Source organism: Melozone crissalis, unplaced genomic scaffold, assembly GCF_028551555.1.
Source record: "Melozone crissalis strain CALT ecotype California unplaced genomic scaffold, PUWL_Pcris_2 ptg000026l_1, whole genome shotgun sequence".
Taxonomy (NCBI): domain Eukaryota; kingdom Metazoa; phylum Chordata; class Aves; order Passeriformes; family Passerellidae; genus Melozone; species Melozone crissalis.
In genome coordinates this window covers 9,458,970-9,480,378 of record NW_026535804.1, presented here as the reverse complement: position 1 = coordinate 9,480,378, position 21,409 = coordinate 9,458,970, and the positions used below count along the sequence as shown (strand labels likewise).

Here is a 21,409-nt window from a genome sequence, read left to right as displayed (position 1 = left end):
GATTAGGCTGCACACTGAAAACACAGTTCAAAGCAGAGTCACGTGCAGAGACCCCCTACTACTAACCAGCACTGTTCAGTATTGGCTGCCACACAGTGCCCAAAGCACTGCTCTGTGCTGTCAGGAAGCACTTACAGAGCCTGTCCTGTGTTTGGTAATCAACCTAAATGACTGAAGAAAGTACAAAAGGAGTGACATTATTATGCTGCATTTCAGAATTTTAAGGGTCAGCTACATAAATATGGTGAGCATTTGAAGATATTAATATTTGGATAATGGTCAATTCAGAATCAACTTATGATTAGTTTAATAACCTAGTTATTAAATATTTAATAAATTCATAAACTATTAAAATTAATAAACTATTTATAGTTTATTAATAGCTATTAGAGTTTTATAAATTTATAAAGTTAATAAACTATTAAATTGTTTAACTTAAAGTGTTTCACTAAGACACTATTTTAAAGAAAAAGTTAAGATCAAGCTATGCTTGACAAATGTAACAGTACTGGTTAATCAATAACTGGAGCAAAGCATTTGAATTTCCCCTGCTATTCTGGCATGGAAAGTGCTTTGTTTTGCACATGGCAAAGATTCCCCAACTACTCTGGTGGTAGGAGCCCTGTCAGGACAACCACAGCTGAGAAACATCTGCACATCAGGTGGCTGCTGGGAGACTTGCTGCTGTGTGCAGTAATTCTTCAAATAACAAACTTGAAAGAAACCCATTACAAATGGTTTTGAAACTGCTTGGAGGCTGCCACATCTTGTGCTGGGTACAGCTCACGCTCCCCTCAGTCTGGGCAAACAAACAGCCAATAGAATTTCCACCCTCCTTCTGTGCCCACTTGTAAGAATATTCCACACTACTGCACATATTTGGTGGTGACACCAAGTCATTCCCCACCTCCCCCAAAAATCGGAGGGATCACAGGCAGAAAAATAACTTATGTTGGGAAAGGGCAATCCAGTCCCATCACTGGAGCAATCCCCCCATTCACAAGCAATTTGAATGGAATAAAACTATTTTCAACAGAAGTAGTTATGATAACATAGCAAAAGGGATCAAAATAATCACAAATTATACTGGTATATAGGTAATAATATAATATACTGGATACAGGTACCACTGAGTTCACATTTTGGTAGTCTATTCTGAACCCATTTCAGAGGTTTTCTCCCATCTGTGCCTCCTCCTTACCCACAGTAGATAAATCAGCTGAATACCATGAGAATAAATAATTCTCTCTGCCCCCAAAGCCACCAACCTTAAAAATCTGCCACAAGCAATGAAAATACTGCTACTACCAAAGCAGCAACATTAAAATTCCACCTCAAAATCAGCACAGCACCCAGCAATGAGGGCGCCTGCCTGCCCTGGGATCTCTAACCACACGTCACTTCTGCCTAACAGAAAAGCACAATTGCCCTTCTCCATTTCAGGGACACGACCAACTCCAGGCCAGGAACTGCTCACATCTACAAGATCTCTGCTGTGTGCTGCTTTCAAATGCTGCCAAACACATCTCACACAGCCATGGGGGGCAGAACCGCCTCACCCACCGCACCGGGGCACGGCCGGTCCCACACCAGGGCCACAGGCAGCATCTGTAGCTCCAGCACAGGCTGTCGTGACAGCCACACACCAACCACAAATCATATTTTTGTGCCTATGTCACTAGCATCCCGGAGCCAGCAAATGCATTCAGAACCACATTTGGGTATTAAAAACATTCAACAATAAGTAATGGCAATCCAAACACATTGCCAGCGCCACAGAAAATAATTACAGAGCAAGCCCCCTGCTTGCATTCATCCTTAAAAAGTACTCGGTTTTCCTCCTCTTTCCCTTTTAAAGGTTTAAATCCCAGGTATTTGGGCACCTCCAGGTTACAGAGCTGGGAGCTGCAAGAGGCTCAGCTCAGAGGGAGACATCAGCTTCTTCCCCTACACCCCCATTTCACCCCACACAGCTGCTGACAGAGACAGACGCTTTTAGATTTTCCCGTGTAACAACATCCCCAGGACCCGCTCACTACCATTGCGTGCCCAACCTTCCAGCACACACAACTCCGGAGCGAAAATCCCCTCCTTCAGCAAACAGGAAAAAACCCCAGCAGGTTTCGCTCCACCTGCAATTTCATGCATTTCACGAAAACGCCGCTAACGCACCAAAAACCCCAGCGACGCTTTCCCCCCTCGCTCGTGGATCCCCACCGGAGCAGAGCGGCCTCACGGATCCCCCTTCCCTCACGGATCCCCCTTCCCTCACGGATCCCCCTTCCCTCACGCCGCAGCCCCGGCGCGGGTTCCCCGCAGGGGCAGAGCGAGAGCCCGCGCCGGAGCTGCGGCTGGAAAACCCCCAGAACCCCGGCGCAAACTTCCTCCTCACCCGCAGGAGCCACGGCCGCTTCCCGCCTTCTCCTCCTCCTCCTCCTGCCGGGCTGCCCGTACCTGGCTCGGCGCCGCGAGGTCGCCGCCGTCCCCACGCCCCGTCCCCGCCCGCAGAGAGGGCGGGCGGCACTCGGAGCCTCCCCGCCCCGCCGTTGCCGGGCGACGCGGAGGGGCCGGGCCGGGCCTCGGGGACCCGGGAGCCGCCACCGCCACCGCGGGTCCGGCCGTGGGCGGGCGGGCAGCGGCGGGAAGGGCCCCGCCACACGGACGGTGCTGTGCTCCGGTGGGTGTGAGTGACGCGCGCCCGACCCCGCTCCTGGGTTCAGTCGTAGTCACTCGGTTTTGCTCAAAAATAATGCGGTATTGCTCAAAATTATCTGTAATTAAAATTATGCGCAATTGCTGGTGAGAGGGGAAGATGCGGAGGGTTCCTGAGGAATGAAATGTGGCTTAAAACCCGATTAGAACCCGATTAATTCTCTCTATATTATATAATGATATATTATATAACTTTGTATAACATATATAATAAAATTGATGTAATTACATGTTTATTATTTCTATATTTACATATTTATATGTAATTTATATGTTTTTATATAATTATATGTGTGTGCAAATGGCACAGCTTGCCCAGAGAAGCTGTGGATGCCCCATCTACAAGTGTTCGAGGCAGGGTGGACAGGGCCTCCCCAGCCCAGCGTTATTGACAGTCTTCCTGCAGCTGGTGAGTGTGCAGGAACACATCTGAGGTGGAACAGAAGACTTTTTACAGACTGATTTTGGATTTCTGATACTTCATAAGTGAAGGGGTTGCAGTAGCAGGCGCTGAGGGCTGTCAGCTCCCCAGGCAGGGACCATCTCTGGGGACATCAGGGTTCACAGGGGACACCCTCACCTGCCCGGTGTAACCCCATTCCTACAACAGAGTCACAACTGAGCACATGTACGCCTCCCTGCTTTAGGACAGCCTAAAGCACTCTCAGTGTGCTCAAAGCAAAGCAGATCCTGTTAGGAAGTGATGTCTGTTTTGTCCTTGATTTTAATCCCTTTAGTTACAAGATAATGAGAAGCAAAACAAAAAGGCTGAGAACAGTCACACAGACTTTGTTATTTTACATTCACTTTACTTCTTGGAAGTTATGTAACTTCCTTTCCTTTTTCGCAACACCTAGTAAGAGCTGTTTACTGTGCTGCCCATGCTAATAACGGAAAAAGAAAAGAAAAGAAAAGAAAAGAAAAGAAAAGAGAATAAAGAAAATCTGTTTCCATGGTTTTGCAGCATTAGACTACAAGGCAGAAAGGGGAATACAAAAAAAACATTTTTCCATTTTTCTATCTGGGAGCCAAACCCTGCCCTTATTGACTGTCACAGTTGTCACTGCTGTGTCACACATGGAGGGAAACACCATCCTGCAGATTCAGCCAGCAAACAAACACCTCCCTCCCAACTGTAATGGCACTGAAAGTCTCAGAAAAGGAAAAGGAAAGAATCCCCAGCCATTACTCTGCCATTTGACCTGGCCATATTCCAAAGCCTGTCTTTAATGTCACCTCCAGGTATTTCAGAAGGGACAAAGCTCTTTGGGGTGTACTTCTGAAACAGTGCTTGTACATGGAGTTACAAAGATGCTGTAAATGTGAATCACCGGAAGATCACTTAAGTACTTTATACTTCTAAAATATTTTGGACTTTATTGTGTCCAAAGACATTTTCCAGAGAGGCCCAAACGTTACTTGAAGCAAGGGATAAGGAAATTCTCAGAAAACAGAGCAAAGCAGGCAGACACAAACCCATCTACCAGTGCAACATCTCATGGCCCATGTATTCCCCGAACCTGCCCTCATTTTCATCACAGCCAGTGACTCCTAAGTGTAAAACACTGCTGTTCAAAAAGGAAAAGAGAAAGAAATTAATCAGCCCAAATTCTTATATATATGCAACGCTTAAAGCAATTCACTGAACTTGACCCTTTTTTCAGTTCATCGAAAGAAAATGAAAAGAATTCCATCTCTGCTGAGCACAGAAGTTTTGGAAGGGTGGGGGATGCCTGAGGTTTAGTGAGACAAAGTGTAACAGCAACAGATGAAAGCCAAGCGCAGCTTCAGCCGGCACAGACTGCGGTCCCCACGTGTGCCAGGAGGTCCCTGGGACTCGCAGGGCACGGGGGCTCGGGCAGGTCCCTGCACACGGGGACCCTGCAGACCCTGGGCTCCCTGAGGGGGCAGAGGGACCCCAGACCCCTCCTGTTCAGGGGCTCTCCCGGGGAGCTGAGAAGCTGATCATGAAGGGTGCAACAGGAATCAAAAATCCCTCCCCAACATCCTCCTATTCATTGGTCTGAATGAATGGCAAAGCAATTTCTGTGAGACAGATTTAGGGACAGACAACTTCACTGCTTTTTAAATAGGACACTTCTAAAATCTGCTTTTCCTTTCAGTATTCAATTTGAGAGAGACACTTGTAAGTCAAGGGCTCACTGCAGAATAAACAACAATCACACATGAAATAATTACCTGCATGGTACATTTTGTAATTGTTTCCTGAAAGATACAAGTCAGAAGTGCTTGTATTGTTACACAGATCAGGCACTACTATGGACATTATGAAACCTGACAATTACTAAACCATTAGCCAACACAGATCTACTTTCAACAGCTTGTGATGAGAAAAACATAAAATAAGCATTAAACAGATAAAGCAGCAATAGTTAAAATGAATATTGTAATAGAAATGTTATATTGTAACAGAAATGTTAAGAACATGTGCACAGCTGTGTGGTACACCTGCTGAACACCCTACTCAGTTTGCTACCCAGGGCTTTGATATTTGTTGCACAGTAATAATTGAGAAGGCACAAATCTCTCATTGATAGATGCATTTCTCATAATGTATGGACTTTAGACAATCACTCCTCATTAAGGAGCGACTGTATAAAATCTTTATTAAGTAATAACCCTAGCTATAATGCAGGTTCATTTCTCACTTCATTAAAGCTAAGCCTGATTAAGTAGAGATTGTTATAAGCTCCTTTGATCTCCAGTGAGACAAAAACCTTATTTTTACACATTTCATGGTAAAGTGATAATTTTCTGTTTAATATGATTTGTTTCCTACAAAGGGAAAAGCAGAGCACGCTGTCATGGCTGAGACTGGGCAGATGACCATCACTGGCTTCTCGTGAAGGAATGAGGATTAATTTTGGCAGGTGCTCCATGCCTAAGAGCAGCAGGGGTGCAGAGGAAGGGTGTCTGCACGTCTGCTGGGACAGCAGCTTCCGCTCGGTGCAGCTGCAGCTCAACTGAGTCAGCGCCGCGGAAAGAGAGCTCGCGTGATGCATTTCTCCCATCTGAGACTGGAGCCTATTCTCCTGTCATGATTTCAGGCAGCTGAGGAATTTGTGCAGGTTAGTGACTGCTCAGATGACCACAGACACTGAAATAAGCTCCAAGCTTTGTGTGTGGTGTCACGAGCAGGCTCTGCACACTGAGACCCTCCTGAGCACAGGATTTGAGCCCCCATCAGCAGCAGACCTGCTGCCTTTTGAGGAAAGCCCTTCAATGCCTACACTCTGCCATAACTGCTGCACCCAGGGCGTCCCTTCACACTCAGGTTCTACCTTAATTCATCTTGTTTTTTCCTAAAAGTCCCACCCTCCATATGCCACTTGTATTAAGGGTACCTGCAAAGTACCTGTGCTGAGTCCTGGCTAGGGTTTGAGTACAGTGACAAGTAGCTGTCAATGGAGAGTAAATTTTATCCTCATTACCACAGGAAAGGAAAGAGATTGGCAAAAGGATGCTTGCCACAGCCAGATCCTACAGATCTCCCAAACCAACACTATGCATCCTGAAAATGGGGCTTGCAGAAGCAGGCCAGAGAAAATCTGAGGAAAATATTGGTTATTTTGGTGATTAGAAGAAGATTGCTAAATATATCACTGAGTGCCTAAATCAAAATCACTGCTGTCCCCTTCCCTTTGCAGGTGGTGAGGCATGGCAGGGAGCTGGAATGAGATGATCTTTAAGGTCCCTTCCACCCCAAACCATTCTACGATTCTACGATTTCCAGTAGCACCCAGAGTGCCTGATGAAACCAGGGGCTCCTGGCCAGGAAACACCGAGCAGGGCACATCACTGAAAGGGCTGATGGCAGGGAAACCTGCTGATCTGGTACAAAGCACTGCAGTTCCTCTGGAGCAGTTCTGAACAAAGGCTGGCACCTCCTCTGCTGTTCCAGAGGCAGAATCCTTCCTCTGCATCTCACTAAGGCATCGCTCACAGGCGAGTCACCCTAATGACAAGAAACTGGAGCTGAAATGTGAAGAACAGAGACTAATTAATAATGAAGGTAATGAGATCACCAGAATATATATACACCAAACCTGCATCTTAATTATCTCATGAAAACTGGCAACTCCAATCATGTTTCAAAAGCCTTTAATCATGCTCTCTCTGATGAATATTGGTGGCTATTTTACAGAGACTTATGTAAAAATACCTTTTGTGTAGGTTTTTCCCCTACAATAAGAGCTGGCCAAGTTACTACTGTGTGTAACTGCTCTGCTCCAAAATGAGATATCTCAGACTTGTAATTACAGCTGGTCTGATCTTCATCTCATCCACTCTCATCTTATTTTGGAGTGCTTCCTTTGAAGGAAATGCAGTAAGACTGGCATGAGTTCCTGCAGTATTATTACGAATCCCTTTTATTATGACAGAACAAACCAAGAACAGTCCCTAATTAAGGCAGTTTCTGCCAAAACAGAGGGAGCATACAGTCCCTGCCCCAAAGACCTTGCAATCACAACAGGCAAAGACATTTGAGGTAGGGAAAAGAGGACAGAATGAACTTGCTCCCAACTACAACTTGTTCCCATGATTTAAGGGGAAGTCAGGAGGAGGCTGAGATAGGATGAACACAGGACAAGTGCAGAGCAGGGGAGCTGAAGACTGCAGAGGAGGCAGAAACAGGCTGCATTTACAGCTGGCAGAGCCTTTCCAGAACTTTCTGCAGTTTCTTCCCTGCCCTCCCCATCCCTTCATCCCTGAACAGGGTAAGGAGGTCAGCTCCAAACTACAGCTGCAGGGGAACACTGCTCTGGGTGCAGCAGGCATAGCTCAACCCCTGCTCCCACTCCCAAAAAAACAAAACCCCAAGTGCCTGCAGAGAGGCTTATTTTAGTAATTAAGGAAGCAGCAATTGAGACCCTACACCACAGGGGTCTGCTCTCCCCTGACCCTCAGAGCAGAGATCTTGCTCGTGTCCTGCCCCCAGGAAGAGCCAGGGACATCAAACAGCTCTGCCTGAGCATGGGGCTCCTCTCTGTGCAGGGTGAGAGCACCGAAGGCAGGACAGGCTGAGGGCCACGAGCATCCATTCCTTGGGCCTGAAATGAACTTGGGCCCGACTCTGGGACACGCAATTACAGCATGAGGACATTTCAGGAGACTCACCCTCTGCTCTCTCCAGAGATGAGCTACTTGTAACCTCTCTGCCATCAGTAGGTTACACTTTGGCTGCTTAATGAGGCGTTCAGAGGGATTTCCTGTCTTCCTCTCCAAAACCCCTCATGAGGGACAAGTAGTCAAGAGCTGTGAGTGCAAAGGCCAGATGATAGCTCAGGATACACATCCCCCTCATCACTGCAACTCTACCATTAGGTTTTTCATGTCAAGCTCTGAAGGCATCTCAGAATTGTAGCTGTGAATCCATGATTAAAGCACCTTTGTCAAAAGCATTACAAAAATATGCCAGACACAAAATCTATTCTATTTAACCTTTGTCAAAATGATCAGTAATAAAAAAATAAACCACAACAGGCTACATGAGCAAAGTGAAAAATACATAGCCTGTCCTTTAGAGATGGGCTGGGAGGACTCTGGGAGGGCATGGACACATTCACTGTGCTGCCAAGAGCATAGAAAGGAAAGGGAAGTGTGAGCATCCCTCAGCCACCTCAGAGCTTCAACCAAGGTGGAGGCAAGCAGCTCCATATTGCACCAGAAAGATGGAATCACATTAACTCACCTGTCTCCACTGTGGCTGTAGGGAGAGGAGGCTTCAGTGCTTTTTTCCTAGCCAAGGAAGCAACTGGCCAGGGCTCAGGTGAGCCTGGGGCTGCAGATGGAGCAGGGGGTTCTGACAGCCCTTCACACACATGAATCTGCTGGATTATGCTTTGCATGGTCTGTAGAAGACAGGCTGCTGCCAGAAGAACTTTTTCAGAGTTTCAGCTCTGAGAATGTTTTTCACAACATGTTTTTAAGCTTTTAGCCCCTTCTCTGTGTAACACAACTGGTTAGCAGAGGAAAGGAAAAGAAAAAGAATCATCTGGCCAGGATAAGAATAATTCATGCTCACCAGGGGCTAGTATTTCTCTCATGGCACACAGCAAGGCTGAAGAACAGAACATCCAAAAGCAAGAACAAACCTGCACTGAGCTCATGAGTGCAACTTCACTTTGGTCCTATTGCTCGTTTGCATTACCACATCTCTTTAATCACACAATTACACACCACTTCCCACTGGTCTGAACGTGTTCAGGACCCTGACTGGCTGGTGCTTGGCTTATCAGCAACTATTCAATATCTGCTTTAGTCTCTTGATCAAAGTGCAGCTTCATGTCTTATTTATGGCTACTACTAACAGCCTGCTCTGCAGACAGAACTATTTATTTCCCCCTAAGCTTTTCTGTGGTGTTCATCACTCTGACATCTGAGTGCTCTGCAACGATTAATTCATCTTCATAAAGTCTTTTCAAAATGAGAGAAGATGGTATTCCCATTTTACAGATCAGGAGCTGCTGCACAGACAGATTGAGGTCAAACATTTCCACTCATGATAGGTTCTAGTATGAAATGTCTCAGATCTAAATTTTTTTAGATACCTTCAAATATAATGCCAAAAAAAATGAAAACAAACAAGGTTTGTGTGTTCAAATAAAACTCTGACTAGCTTCTTAGAAAGTCAGGTACAAGAACAGGAGAGGATTAGGGACTGTAAATGTTGGTTACCAGGAAGGATGAAAACTTTCTGACCACTCTCAGGAATATTGAAAACCAGTACAGATAACCCATGTGAGTGTAAAATGCATTATGAGCCTTTGATGAAGCAGCAGAGTATATTTAAGAACTAAACACATAGGGATGCCCTCAGCAGCTTAGAACACAGGACCAGATCCTGAGAGCACAGTTTAAGATAAGAGGAATTGCAGGTTCTCTCCACTTCTTGGCCCATTGAGCATGGAAAAACCAGAAAGTTTTGTAGTGTAGAAGACCACCCTGGGAAGGAAAAGTTTTGTTTTATCACTGTGTTAAAAGCATCTGTGGATCAAATGTGCCAGTATCACTTTACAGCATGAAAATGCTGCCCAGGGGACTCTCAAGACTCATCTTTTTAAATGCTGATACCTCTTTGTCAGTTTTAATAAAAGACAGCTACAAAAACAAAGTGGGCCATGTGGTCTCAATGAAGCAGAGACCGTGGCAATCAATAACAGAAACAATCTGCACTTACTCTCTGGGAGAATTTGCTTTTAGCAGCAACATTTCTATAATAAGACATCATTCAAGAGCTCCCTTCAATTTTTCTTGGGACAATGAGCCCACTGTGCCCAAAGCACATCTGTGCTTATGGAGATTTGCAAACCAGGACAGTGTTTAGACTGATAACTTGACCATGCACCATATGATGATAGACCACAGCTTGCAGGATGTTTGATCCTTCCTTTTCTGCCCTCAAATGGACAGTTTTCTATCTCAAAAGAAAACTTCTCTGTCAAAATGTTGACTTTTAATGCAATATAGACATTAGTTTCTGCTTCACCTCATGATCTCTTTCACAGAAGGCCTCACAAGTGCTCACAGGTCTGCCCAATACAAGCTCCTGTCTCCAGCCCTGTTTTTTAGGAGATGAATAAGGTTAGGAAAGACAACAAAACCTGGGGAGAAGAGGGACATGGAAGTTACAAGAAAACATTTTTCATTTGCTATGCCTGAAAGACACCAAACTGTGCCACAGGAAATGCTTTTTAGTTGAGAACCCTGATGCATCTCAGGCCCCAGACTGTGTTGGATTTAGATAATCTAAATTACATTGCAGATCAAAGTTTATCTGTTTGCAAATTGCATCTGAGACCATTAATCTTTTCTGTCTTATCAATCCAGTGCCATCTTCATGTAGCACACACCTAGCAATGGGACTCCTGAAGCAGCTGATCATCTATCCCAGTGCCACCAGGACACCAGTGTCACCAGGGAAAAAACACTCATGGGCACGAGGTGGCCTTGGCTCAGGCCCTGGCACTGACAGCTGTGGCCTCTCCATCCAGGCAGAGTGGAGAGCCGTTTGTCAGAGGGATGAGAAGGTTGCAGAGTGCAGGAGCTGAGCTGTTTGCTGTGTTTGGCCATTCCCACCAGGTCATGGCGTGGCTCTGCCTGGGCTCTGCTGTCTCACTGTGACCTGTGACCCCTGCAGGGCCCTCCCTGCCAGCTGAGCTTCATCCTCCTGTCACCTGTGGCCACGTGGTGACAGCAGTGTCACAGCCATGCAGGCCCGGGGTCTCCATGGGTACAGGAGAGACACGAACTGCTCTGCTCCTGTGGCTCTGCACTTCAGTGACACTTGGCTGCTGCACCCCTGTTCTTTCACTTTTGGCTCTTTGCTTCACCAAATGAGGAACCAGATGTTTCCAGTTCCCTCTGAAGGAGAGACACTGCCCCAGTGTGAGCAGGGAGCTGGACTGTCAGGCTAAACCTGTTTCAGTAGGTAATGTTCATACAGTCATTGCAGTCCGAGTTGCAGCTGCAGCAAATTCATACACGCCTGGTTCAGGATTACTGTTGTGTTTAGGATCTTGGATCATGCAGAATGTCAGGAATGGGCTCAATCACCAGTTCCATCCACAAACAGAATTCTCATTCTTGGATATGGCTAAAAAATAGCAACCACTAAAATATTAAGGTACAGATGGAAAACCCCCACTACTTCCTATAAATATTGCCTACAAAGCATTGCAGAGGCATGGTTGGATATTACCAAGGACAGTCCAATCTCAGTAAGAAATGTACAGATTCTAATTTAAAAGTTACACAGGGACAGTTTTATCATCTGGAACATGAATTCTAGCCTTCACAACTCAGTACAGACATCAAAATAATCCAATTTCCAACCTGGGCCATCCCTAGCACATTCCTTTACCTCTGTGATTTGTGGCTCCTATTCACCACCCATCTCCATTCACACTGAAATCCAGGTACTTCCATGGGCTCTGCACTGCACCAAGACACAGGAAGTCAATTTTCTGTGGCACCTGAGAATGGCAACTCAATGCTTTCCATGACATCTCATTCTGGTGGATTTTAATTCTGTCCCTGAGAGACAGGAGCTGTTGTGGCCACTGCTGGTTTGAGGCTCTTTTTTGCAACTCACAGATATATAACAGGCAGAAGTTCAGTGGGGAGAGAGAAAGTAAACAAGATTTTTGCATGGTGAAAGTGGTGCTTTGGAAAAAGCTTCCACAACTCCAGTGAGACAAAAATACAGAATAAAAGAGAAAAGGTAAATTTTTATCAAACCTTGCAACCAGAATAACACCCTCTTCCTCCACACCACCCTTGTCCAGCCAGATCCAGTCAGATCCCTCAGCATTTTGTTCTGGTCTAAGCCAAGACCCAAATCTGAGGCTCCCAGGGGCACAGCACTGTACAGAGATAAGCCAGCTGTGTAAAAACCTGGAGTTAAGTCAACAGAGTTCAGTGAGCATTGAGAGAGTGAGCAGCAGAGGGGATTTACCTAGAAATGGAGCACCTGTGAACCACCAGTTGTTCATAGGGACTAATGGACTTGCCTTGCTCCCCAGGTATTTTTACTTCAAAGGTACATAACAATGCTTAGAAAACTCTGTCTTGACACTACAGCAAACAGTCCTACAATGACTTTGACAAGCTAACCCCTAATGCAGATGAGAAAGCAACAGGGACTTTTCTTGTACAGTCATTCCATGTTCTGCCCTTTGCTCTGGCCCAGCCAGCTGGAGCCTCTCAGGGCACAAAATCCCCAAGATCCCAGACCATAAGACATAAAAACATTTCTGTGCACTGATTGCCTCCTCACAATAACCTCATTATCACAGCTGTCAGTCACCAGGACAAACCAGTCACTAGCATGGGAGCCCTGATAAGGGATGCTCACCCTGAAATGCACTTGCTGCCTGGAACAACACGAGGGATGGCAGCTTTAGCACCACACGAGGATCCTCCAGGCCAAAGCTGCAGGAGGTGCCCCTCTGCAAGGGACTGGAGGGGTCACATGAAGGGATTCCCTCTGGCTCTGTCACACCATGGGGCTGGCTCAGTGTGGAATTGTTCAGCCCCTTCATTTCCACACTGAGCCAGCACACACATAGAGATAATTGCTTATATCTTCTAGATTTATATCCCACAATGGTGATGTTCTATGATCAGGCTGAAAAATGTAAGGGCCTTTTTTCTTACAGATTTCCCAGCACATAAATCTTGGATCCATGTGCTGTCCTGTCTTAAGTGGCTACCCAAAACCACCATCATTAATCATTCACCTTGTGCATGATCTCTCTATTTTATCCAAGTCCTTGATGTACTGATAAGGGGTGGCTACAGTCCTGACCATGCCAATGTAAGGCTGGATCACTTATATCTAGTTCTGACCTCAATACTCCTCAGCCACTGCTCAATACAGTGGTGCTACAATGAGAATTTGATCATGACTTATAAGCCTGAGTAAGTAAAACATTTTTATCAAATTTCAGAAAAATGCTGTTAACATTTTAAAGTCAGCAAAAAAATCTGTTCCAAGGCAGGAATTTTCAAAAACTTACCCTGAACATACATTGCCTGAGCCAGACACTTTAACAGATGGACTCAGAAAGCACTTTTAATATTGGCTATTAATAAGTGCAAATGTTCACAATGACAAATGCAATGTATCTTTAGTCTGTACTGGGACAGTAGCCTGGTCTTCATCAGCACTTTTTGTCAAACTTTCCTTTTTCACACAAACCCCACCTGTAAGCCTGAATCCACAGGCACACAACCATGAGCTCTTCCCAGCCTCACCTCCCTGTTTCACATCAAGGTCTGTAAACACTCACACTGCTCTGACTGCCTGCCAGGTGTGCCTGAGCTTCCATCTTGTCTTATTTCTCTCCCAGCACTCAAGAATGTTCTTGTAACTGGGATTGCTCAGTGACCATAGCTTAGTTAACCTGGAATTATCCAGTGTAAATCAACTCAGCATCAGGCTTTGCAGCTGAAATGAATGGATTAACTCATGATACAGTTAAGTAAGAGGAACAGGCTCTGTACTATAAACATCACAAATGCAAACATCTTTCATAAAGTCCTTTTGTTGTTATTTGTCAGAGTACAAACTGAGCAGCAGTGAGGAGGGAAGGAAGGGGTGCCTGTGAGCCATCTCTCCTCAGCAGCACATGTACAGGCTCCCAGTCACCTTCTGCCCTTGCTGTGTCTTTAATTCCCAGCTCAATACCTGGGGCACAGCCACACCAACAGCTCCAAAATCCAGCACTGTGAACCACCCTTGCCATGCTGTGAAGCCTGGCTGCAAGCAATGCAAATATTTTGAGTTGGATTCCTGTGGCCTTTTCCCTGGGTGACACACACAGTCCTAATGGTTCCCCAAAGAACACTGTGGTAAACATAAACTGTGATAAGTTTGACAAATGCCAGCTGAAGTAAAATGGACCCATTGTGTATTTAACTGGAAGCACTCAGAAACTCACATCTCGAGTTTGTGGTTTCTTCTGGGGTCATTGCAACAGTTTCTACATGTCACAAGTTTATTCCAACAGAGGGTCATTTTTAGATAGAGAACACCAGAAAGGACATGAGGAAACCTGGGGTTATTGCAGGGGGAGCCTGCACAGGTTGCTCAATGCTGCTCACCTGCAATGCTGCTGCTTTGTGAACAAACAGCTGCACTCATTTCCCCGGGTGGCCCAGGGAAGCTTTTCTCACTCACTGGCCTTTGGGAGGTGCTGTCGTGTGCTGCAGGGCAGACATGGAACAAGGAAGAAAGTTCCAGGCAACACAGCTGGGATACCACCAGTGTCATTTCCTAACACCTGCACAAAAACAAAGAGTGGCTGCTGCCATTTCACTGCAATCTGACAGAGAGGCTGTGCCTTGAAAGGTGGTCAGACACTTCCCACCCTTTAATTGCTTCTCTTCTCTTCTTGTTTAAGGCTTCTTGCAAGTCTTGTGGGAAAAGTGCCCTTCAACCCAGAAATAAACCTGCCCTCCTTCTCTTCCACCCCCTTGGCAGAGCTGGCTCTGACCAGGCTTCCAGATCCATCTTCCAGGTCTTTTCACTTCTCCCATGTTTTAATTGCTTCTGTTTTACATCTGGCTGACCAAAGCTCAAAAGAAAAAAGTTCAAAGGCTTTCTCAAATCACAGTATAACAGTAGGTGGTCCCCCCTATGGCAATCACACATCTTAAAACTAGGAAAAAGGAAAATGAAGGAAATAATTGCAACGTCTGCACAGGCCCCATGCTGTCAGCTATCCCTGATGGGGAGTGTCTGCTCCCTGTTTCCTTCCTGCTGGCCCAGCCCCAGGCAGGCAGAGGCAGCACTGACAGCCCAGGGATGGATCAGCACCACCAGTCACTCCTACCTGGTGTCCAGAGTGACTGAAGATTGCCTTCAGCTGCCTGAATACAGACATTTAATGCCACTCCACAACCTCAGGGTATTCAAGGCATTCACATGGATGTGACACAGCCTCTCCAGGAGCCTACACCACACAAGGTAGGCACAGGCACCCAGGAGAGAGGGTGAGAAGAGCCACAGCCTCCATGGGGGCCTGGCTCCTCATCTCATGTGTTGAGCTGTGAACACCAATTCACTGCAGTTTGCTGGGCTTCTTAGGCTGCCTGTGTGGCTGGAGCTAAAGATACCCCAGGCAGAGCCATCAGCCTTTCTATCACCTGAGCAGCCCTGAGCTGTGTGAGCAATCCTCCCCCCAGCCCTTTCTGCAAAGTGCAAATGCCTTTCTCCACCCCAAAGGAATGCACAAGACCCAGGGGATTGTCTTGTGAGGCTGCAGACACTGCAGGGACTCACCTGGGAACACCCCAAAGGCTGCACAGGCTCCTCTCGAGACAGTTATTGGATTACTGCTTCAATGCTCTGTGCTTCGGGCTCTGCCAGACGCCTTTAATCAGCTGGTAATGTGACACTTCCTTCTACAAAGACCTGAGCCCTACTGCCCTGGCAGCGTGCCTTTTCCTCCAGGTCAGCCTGCATCCCTGATTTCTCACGTGTTGCAACACAGAGATGAAGGAAAAGAATAAAATTATCAAGGCAGTTGTAATTTCGATGTAAACCTGACAGGACATCCTGCTCACAAAGGATCTCTCAAGGAGCTCTTGAGGCTGGCTCATTTCAGCTTCAGACAGCAGGAGAGGCTCAGCTCAAAACTCTTGACTTACTCCAAATTCCCACTGGGTTTAAGTGCTTGACGTGATTACGGAATGAGTAGTGAATCTCAAAAGAAATCAGAGGTGACACAACAAACCGTGGATACAAATTTGAGCAGAAATGCACTGCAAAACAGATGTTATCTACTAGTCCAGAAAGTTTACTAAATAACCTACCTGATGAGATTTCTGGAGACAGGAGTGGTGCTCAGACCTGGTGCTCAGATCCTACCTGGCCGGAAAGCTGCCCTCCAGTTCTTATCTCCTTTACTTTATATGTAGTTTTCTTGTCCAACTCCCATCTTTCATCACTCTCCACTCTTTTGCTAAGCCACATTTAGCAAGCAATGTCAAAAAATGACACAGGAAAAAAGCCAGCCAAGGTGGTCCCTCCACAGCCATATGTGATCTTCACTTTGAAAAGTGTTACAAAACCTCCTGAGTGAAATACTTAGGCTAAAAACTTGGACACCCCATCTCACCTGGATGCACTGGTACCTTGCTTGGAGAAGGAGCTGGAAGCACCTCCTGCCCCTCTTTTCACCCAGCAGACAAGAGGATGAAAATTTCTGGACAGTCTCTTATGCCACACGTGACAAGAAGGCAAAGCCAGTCTTGTTATTGCTTGCATACAAACTTTGCTGTCACTGCTTGCTATAAAAAAGCTTTAGTTGGGCATGAATGAAAGGCAATGACTAAAACATTGTATGAAATTGATTTAATAAGGTTCAATGATTGAAACAGGAAATATTTTCCTTGACAAATTGTTACAGGCCAGCTTCAGCCTTCTGTGACCAGCTTGCTGTCAGCCTAATTGAAATTTGTGCAGTAAAGGGGCAACAGCCTTTGCTCTCAATTAACTCAGAAGAAAAGTAGAAATCTTTTCAATCCTTCTGAACTATCAGCCCTTCTTTCATCTGTTTGGGTTGGGTTTTTTTTTTTTTTTCTGTGGATTAATACAGCTATTAAGAATATTTGGGGATACCATAATTCACCACCATAATTTAGGACCATAAAAAAGCTTTAAAATCTAGGATTAGAGAACAGGAAAAAATTGGTATTTTGTTCTGAGGAAGGAGGTAGCAATCTGCTACAAATACCACTTTTAAGGGCTGCATCTAGTCCCAGCTCATTCTGTCACAGACCTCTGGATGCAGATTAATTTTGGATGTATCGAATGTTTCCTAGATTTTGGTTACAGATATAAAAAATCCAATTCTGCCCGTCTGATCAGCACATCCAGCATATCCTTTGGAATTACTCCTTCAAGCTTAACTGAACTTTGTTTTTGAGGTAAAAATGAGTAATGACTCATGGTAAATGAGTCCTTAAATCTGGATACAAGAAAATTTGGGGCCAGCCTCCCCTTGGATCAGGTGTGTTTCACACGAGTTAAGGGGTGTTCGACATGCTGCTGACTCCTGCTTGCCCTGAAAGCAGCAGCCTGTGCGTTGTTCCCCTGATGGGGATCCTGACATCCTGAGTAAAGGAGGCATTATCTGGGCTCCAGGGAGGAGCAGCCACTGAAGCTGCAGGCGGCTTCATGTGAGAATCTCCTTCTCAGGAAAATATCCTTATTAATAAAACAGTAGGGAATGCGGAAAAGCAGACTGATCTCAGGGTAAAATGTTTCTTGGGGAGTTCCCTGAGGAGTCAGTAGCAGCTTGTTATGGAACTAACAAGGCTTTTACTGCTGCAGCCATGTGAATGAGAAATATTTCAGTGTTAGGAACAGCTAACAGAGGCACAAAGCAGGAAAGCTGGGCAGGCAGAACCAGTGCCTTGAATAACAAAACTCACAGCTACTGGAAAACCTCCTGAAAGGTTCTGAGTATGAAACAATCCATGACCTAATTAGGTGGCACTGTTGCTGAAAAATAGAGGAAGGAACAGAAAGAAAGCAGGGGGAAGATTAAAGTGAGAGAGACAGAGAGTCCTTAATACTCAGGAGATGAGTCCAAGCTGGAGCTGACCAAGCCTGACGCTTTATTTAACACACACAAACACTCCATGAGGGAGGAGGGAGGCACAGATGAAAGAGACTTGCTCCTCGCTCATGGAAAGTCTCCTCATGGAGCACATTTTATACACTGAGATGAACGAGGGAAACAGACAGGAAACACCACAATGTGTTGGGATCTGGAATTAGCTAATATCCATGCTGGTTTCTGCTATGAAAATACCACATTTTTCTCCAAGGGGAAAAATGGGTTACGAATCCCTAAGCAACATTGTAGCAAACAAGTATTACAGTGAACTGGGCCACAACATGATAAGGATGTGATCGATTCTGCATCTTTCCCACAATAATTCCCCATCAGCCATGGCAGAAGCAAACTTGCACCCCTGAGCCAGACAGAGCACAGTTCATGTGCCCAGGTTACTTGGGTGACACGAAGGAGTTCTCTGCAGGAACAGGCTCAGCCAAAGCTGCACTAAACCCTTGAGGCCATCACACGAGGCTGCAGGGGAGTAATCAGAAATATCCATATGGACACTGCTGTGGAGTGCATGGTCTTTTCCAAGGCAAGAGGAAATCCCAAAGCATCTAATCAACAGCAGACTACACCCAAGGAGCTCTCCACACACCACCCCAACCACCAAGGGAGGACACACCTCTCACTCAGCAGGGCTGTCACACTCTTTCTGAAGAAACGACAGGCCAGACTGTTAATTAGGGTGCACAGTCCCAGTGCTGACTTCAGTGAGCATTGCTGATTTAAATGGCAAGGTTCTGTATCTCCCATGTGCTACTGGAAGTGTACAAGAGCAGGGCCAGCCAAATCCTTGTCACCTCTCAGCCCGAGAGGTCCCTGGCTCTGTCACAGCTGGCTTCCCACAGACACTGCTGTGAGCAGTCTGGGCCAAGGAGAGCTGATGAGGTGCAGCAGCCTCATCTGGCTGCCAGTCAAGTATGACAGCCTGCACTTGAACTACACACTCATTCCAGCAGGGAACCAAAGCTACAGGGATTTGGCCTGAGCATCAGATGTGTGAAGTCTTTGAACTAACTTCCTTTAAACTCAGTCCCCCCCACAGAAAACATTTGTACAACTGCCTGATCAAAAAGCATCGATAAATTCCCCTTCCTCTCACTGCAGTGTTCACTGTTCCCACAGGCCTGAGTCCTTCACTCACTGCACTCTGTTCTGCTTCATCCCCACACCAGGGGCTGCTGCAAAGTGCTGCTGTTTGGGGTGGGGGGCACAGAGGGTCCCTGTCCCAGGCTGAAGGACAAACAGACACACTCAGCTCCTGGCAGCAGCCTGAGTTAGCACCCAGCCCTGGTGGGAGCCGCGCTCCTCAGGATCCAGCTTCAGGCAGCTGAGCTGTGAGAGATCTGCACTTGAGGAGCTGTGCCAGTGCCCTGGCCTTTTCTCAGAGCAACGCAGGTACCACTGCAGGGAGCTGGGCCAGCCCAGCCCTGTGCTGTGCTGTGAGTGCCACAGCTCTACACTACATGTACCTCACAGGAACGTGCAACTTCACAGGATGTGCCACTGTCTGTGCACAGCTGTGCCCAAAATGCTTCCACAGGAGGGCAGACAGCCCTGCAGCCACTGCTGTTTGCATCACAGGCACAGGGAGAGGTTGCCATGAGCACCAGCAGCAGTCATGCCCACCCACGCCAGTGCAGCCCACGCAGGGACATCACATGCCAGGAGAAAGGCTCTGTGTGGGCTCACTCTGCTCAGGGAGAGCAGCTCCTTCCCTGAGGCCACACTGTGGCAGAGGCTACAGATGGATGCAGACACCCCTGTCCTAAACCAGCCATACAACCACAATCATATCCTCTCCTCTGATTTGGGATAAATCTCCAGGTTTTCCACAATCACTTTGTACTCCACCAAAAGCAAACACAGACATTTCAGAAAGCAGAAAAGCTTGGTGAGAGCGAAACCTCACAATACATTCCAGTTCTGCCTGAGAAAATAGACACCTTAGAAACCAGGGAACAGCTCAGCTCTTCAAGCCTCTCCATCGCAGCCCCTGCCTCCAGTGCCCAAGGATGGAATGGCTCCTGTTGCATCAGCCGTGCAGGGGGAGATGAGCAGAGCCCGGGGCTGTCCCTGCTCTGCTGTCGGTACCGCTGCACACACAATGCCGCGGGCTCCCCCTGAAAACAACAGCCTGACAAAGGGGAAGGGTCAGGCTCTGCTTTCCCAGCCTCTAAGGTTTTCTAAGACTCGACTCCTTTAGTCCCACAGCACTCAGTGAATGGCTGGTTAAAGCAGCCTCACACTAATTGAAAGGAGGCTGCTGTATATTTTAACTGTGCGATTTGGCCTGATTTTTATCCCTGAACTACAGCACGCTTAACAAAGAAAACTTCAGAGGGGAAAAACCATTCCTTAATTTAAAATTGTACTTACTGAGAGTGACTGTGAAAGTCTCTACGGGAACTGCAGTGTGTCTGAAGCCTCTCTCGGCAGCAGCAAAGTTTCTCTCCTGCCTCGCACAGGCGGGATTGAAGGCAGAGCTGGGACACGCTCTGTGCTGGGCTGTGCTCCTGTGTATCGTTGCCAAGGCTCCCGGGGCAGACTCCAAAGCTCCCAGACCGGCCCTGGCCAAGGCATTCCCAATCAAATGCTCTTTTCAGCACAGCATCACACAGGGCTGGGAACGGCAGCGTTTGCTTTAACTCAGGTAAAGATAAACTTCCATTATGTGCTCTCATCAGTCTGAAATATTGTTTATTAGCGAAACATTTTCTATCCGGATTTGTAACCGATGTTAAAAACTATGTTAATTTTTCTTTAAATAAATAAACTTTCTGCCTCACCCCCCTGCTTTGAGCTGCTCTGAGATCTCTTAACAATGGCAGGATTGAAGTCTGCCCCCAGGTTTGATGCTAAAATCTGCGGTTGAATCAGCTATTTCTGAACAACTGTAAAAATCTGCTATGCCAAAATGTCACGATCTGCAGGTAAATGAGTCTTGATGGAAACACTGAATTCATAAAATCAACTGCTGCAACAACACACAATTAAACTTTTGCATTATGCCAACAGGTCCTGGACGCTCAGTTCTCGTAGTGCCAAGGTTTTTCTCAAAGATATCACAGTCCAAAATACAAGATGTGTGAAGTTTCAGAGAGCAAGAAATAGTCAGATAAGAGGAAGACAGAAGTCTCAAGTGCAGCAGAAGCCAAACTTGTCTATCTGAAAAAAATATGACCTCTCTGCTACCTTTCAAATCAGTATTACAGGTGGTCTGTAATACCCAGAGTGTTACAGGAGTATTTTGGGCTCCCATCCTTTTGAATTTGTTGTCCCTTCATAATGTGTTAATTGTGTAAATGGCTATTCCATGTCTTAGTGGTGGCTAAGATGGAAAAGGTTCACAGAGCTCATGGAAGCCTGTGCAAAACCAGAAGAGGTGAATAGACATTTAAAATCCCATTTTCCAGTGTTACAGCTGATCCTAAATGCACTCCAGCTTCCTTGTTCAACATTAATATTTGTTTCTACAGGTGAGTCAACTACAATAACAATGTTTACATCATGGAAGTCAGATCAAAGCATTTTAAAAT

The 21,409-nt window shown here is 46.3% G+C and overlaps 1 protein-coding gene across 3 annotated transcripts in view; it reads right to left on the bottom strand.

The window, feature by feature from the left end:
• The window catches only part of RAB11FIP4 (RAB11 family interacting protein 4), a 110,223-nt gene that overhangs the window by 22,250 nt on the left and 66,564 nt on the right, over window positions 1–21,409 (bottom strand). The window contains exon 1 of one of the 3 annotated variants that reach the window (XM_054278854.1): window positions 20,250–20,349. The exons of the other annotated variants lie outside the window; for them this stretch is intronic. The gene's annotated coding sequence lies outside the window, so the exon portion shown is untranslated. Of the gene's footprint in view, window positions 1–20,249; window positions 20,350–21,409 lie in introns of those variants that run through there. 3 annotated transcript variants of the gene reach the window in all.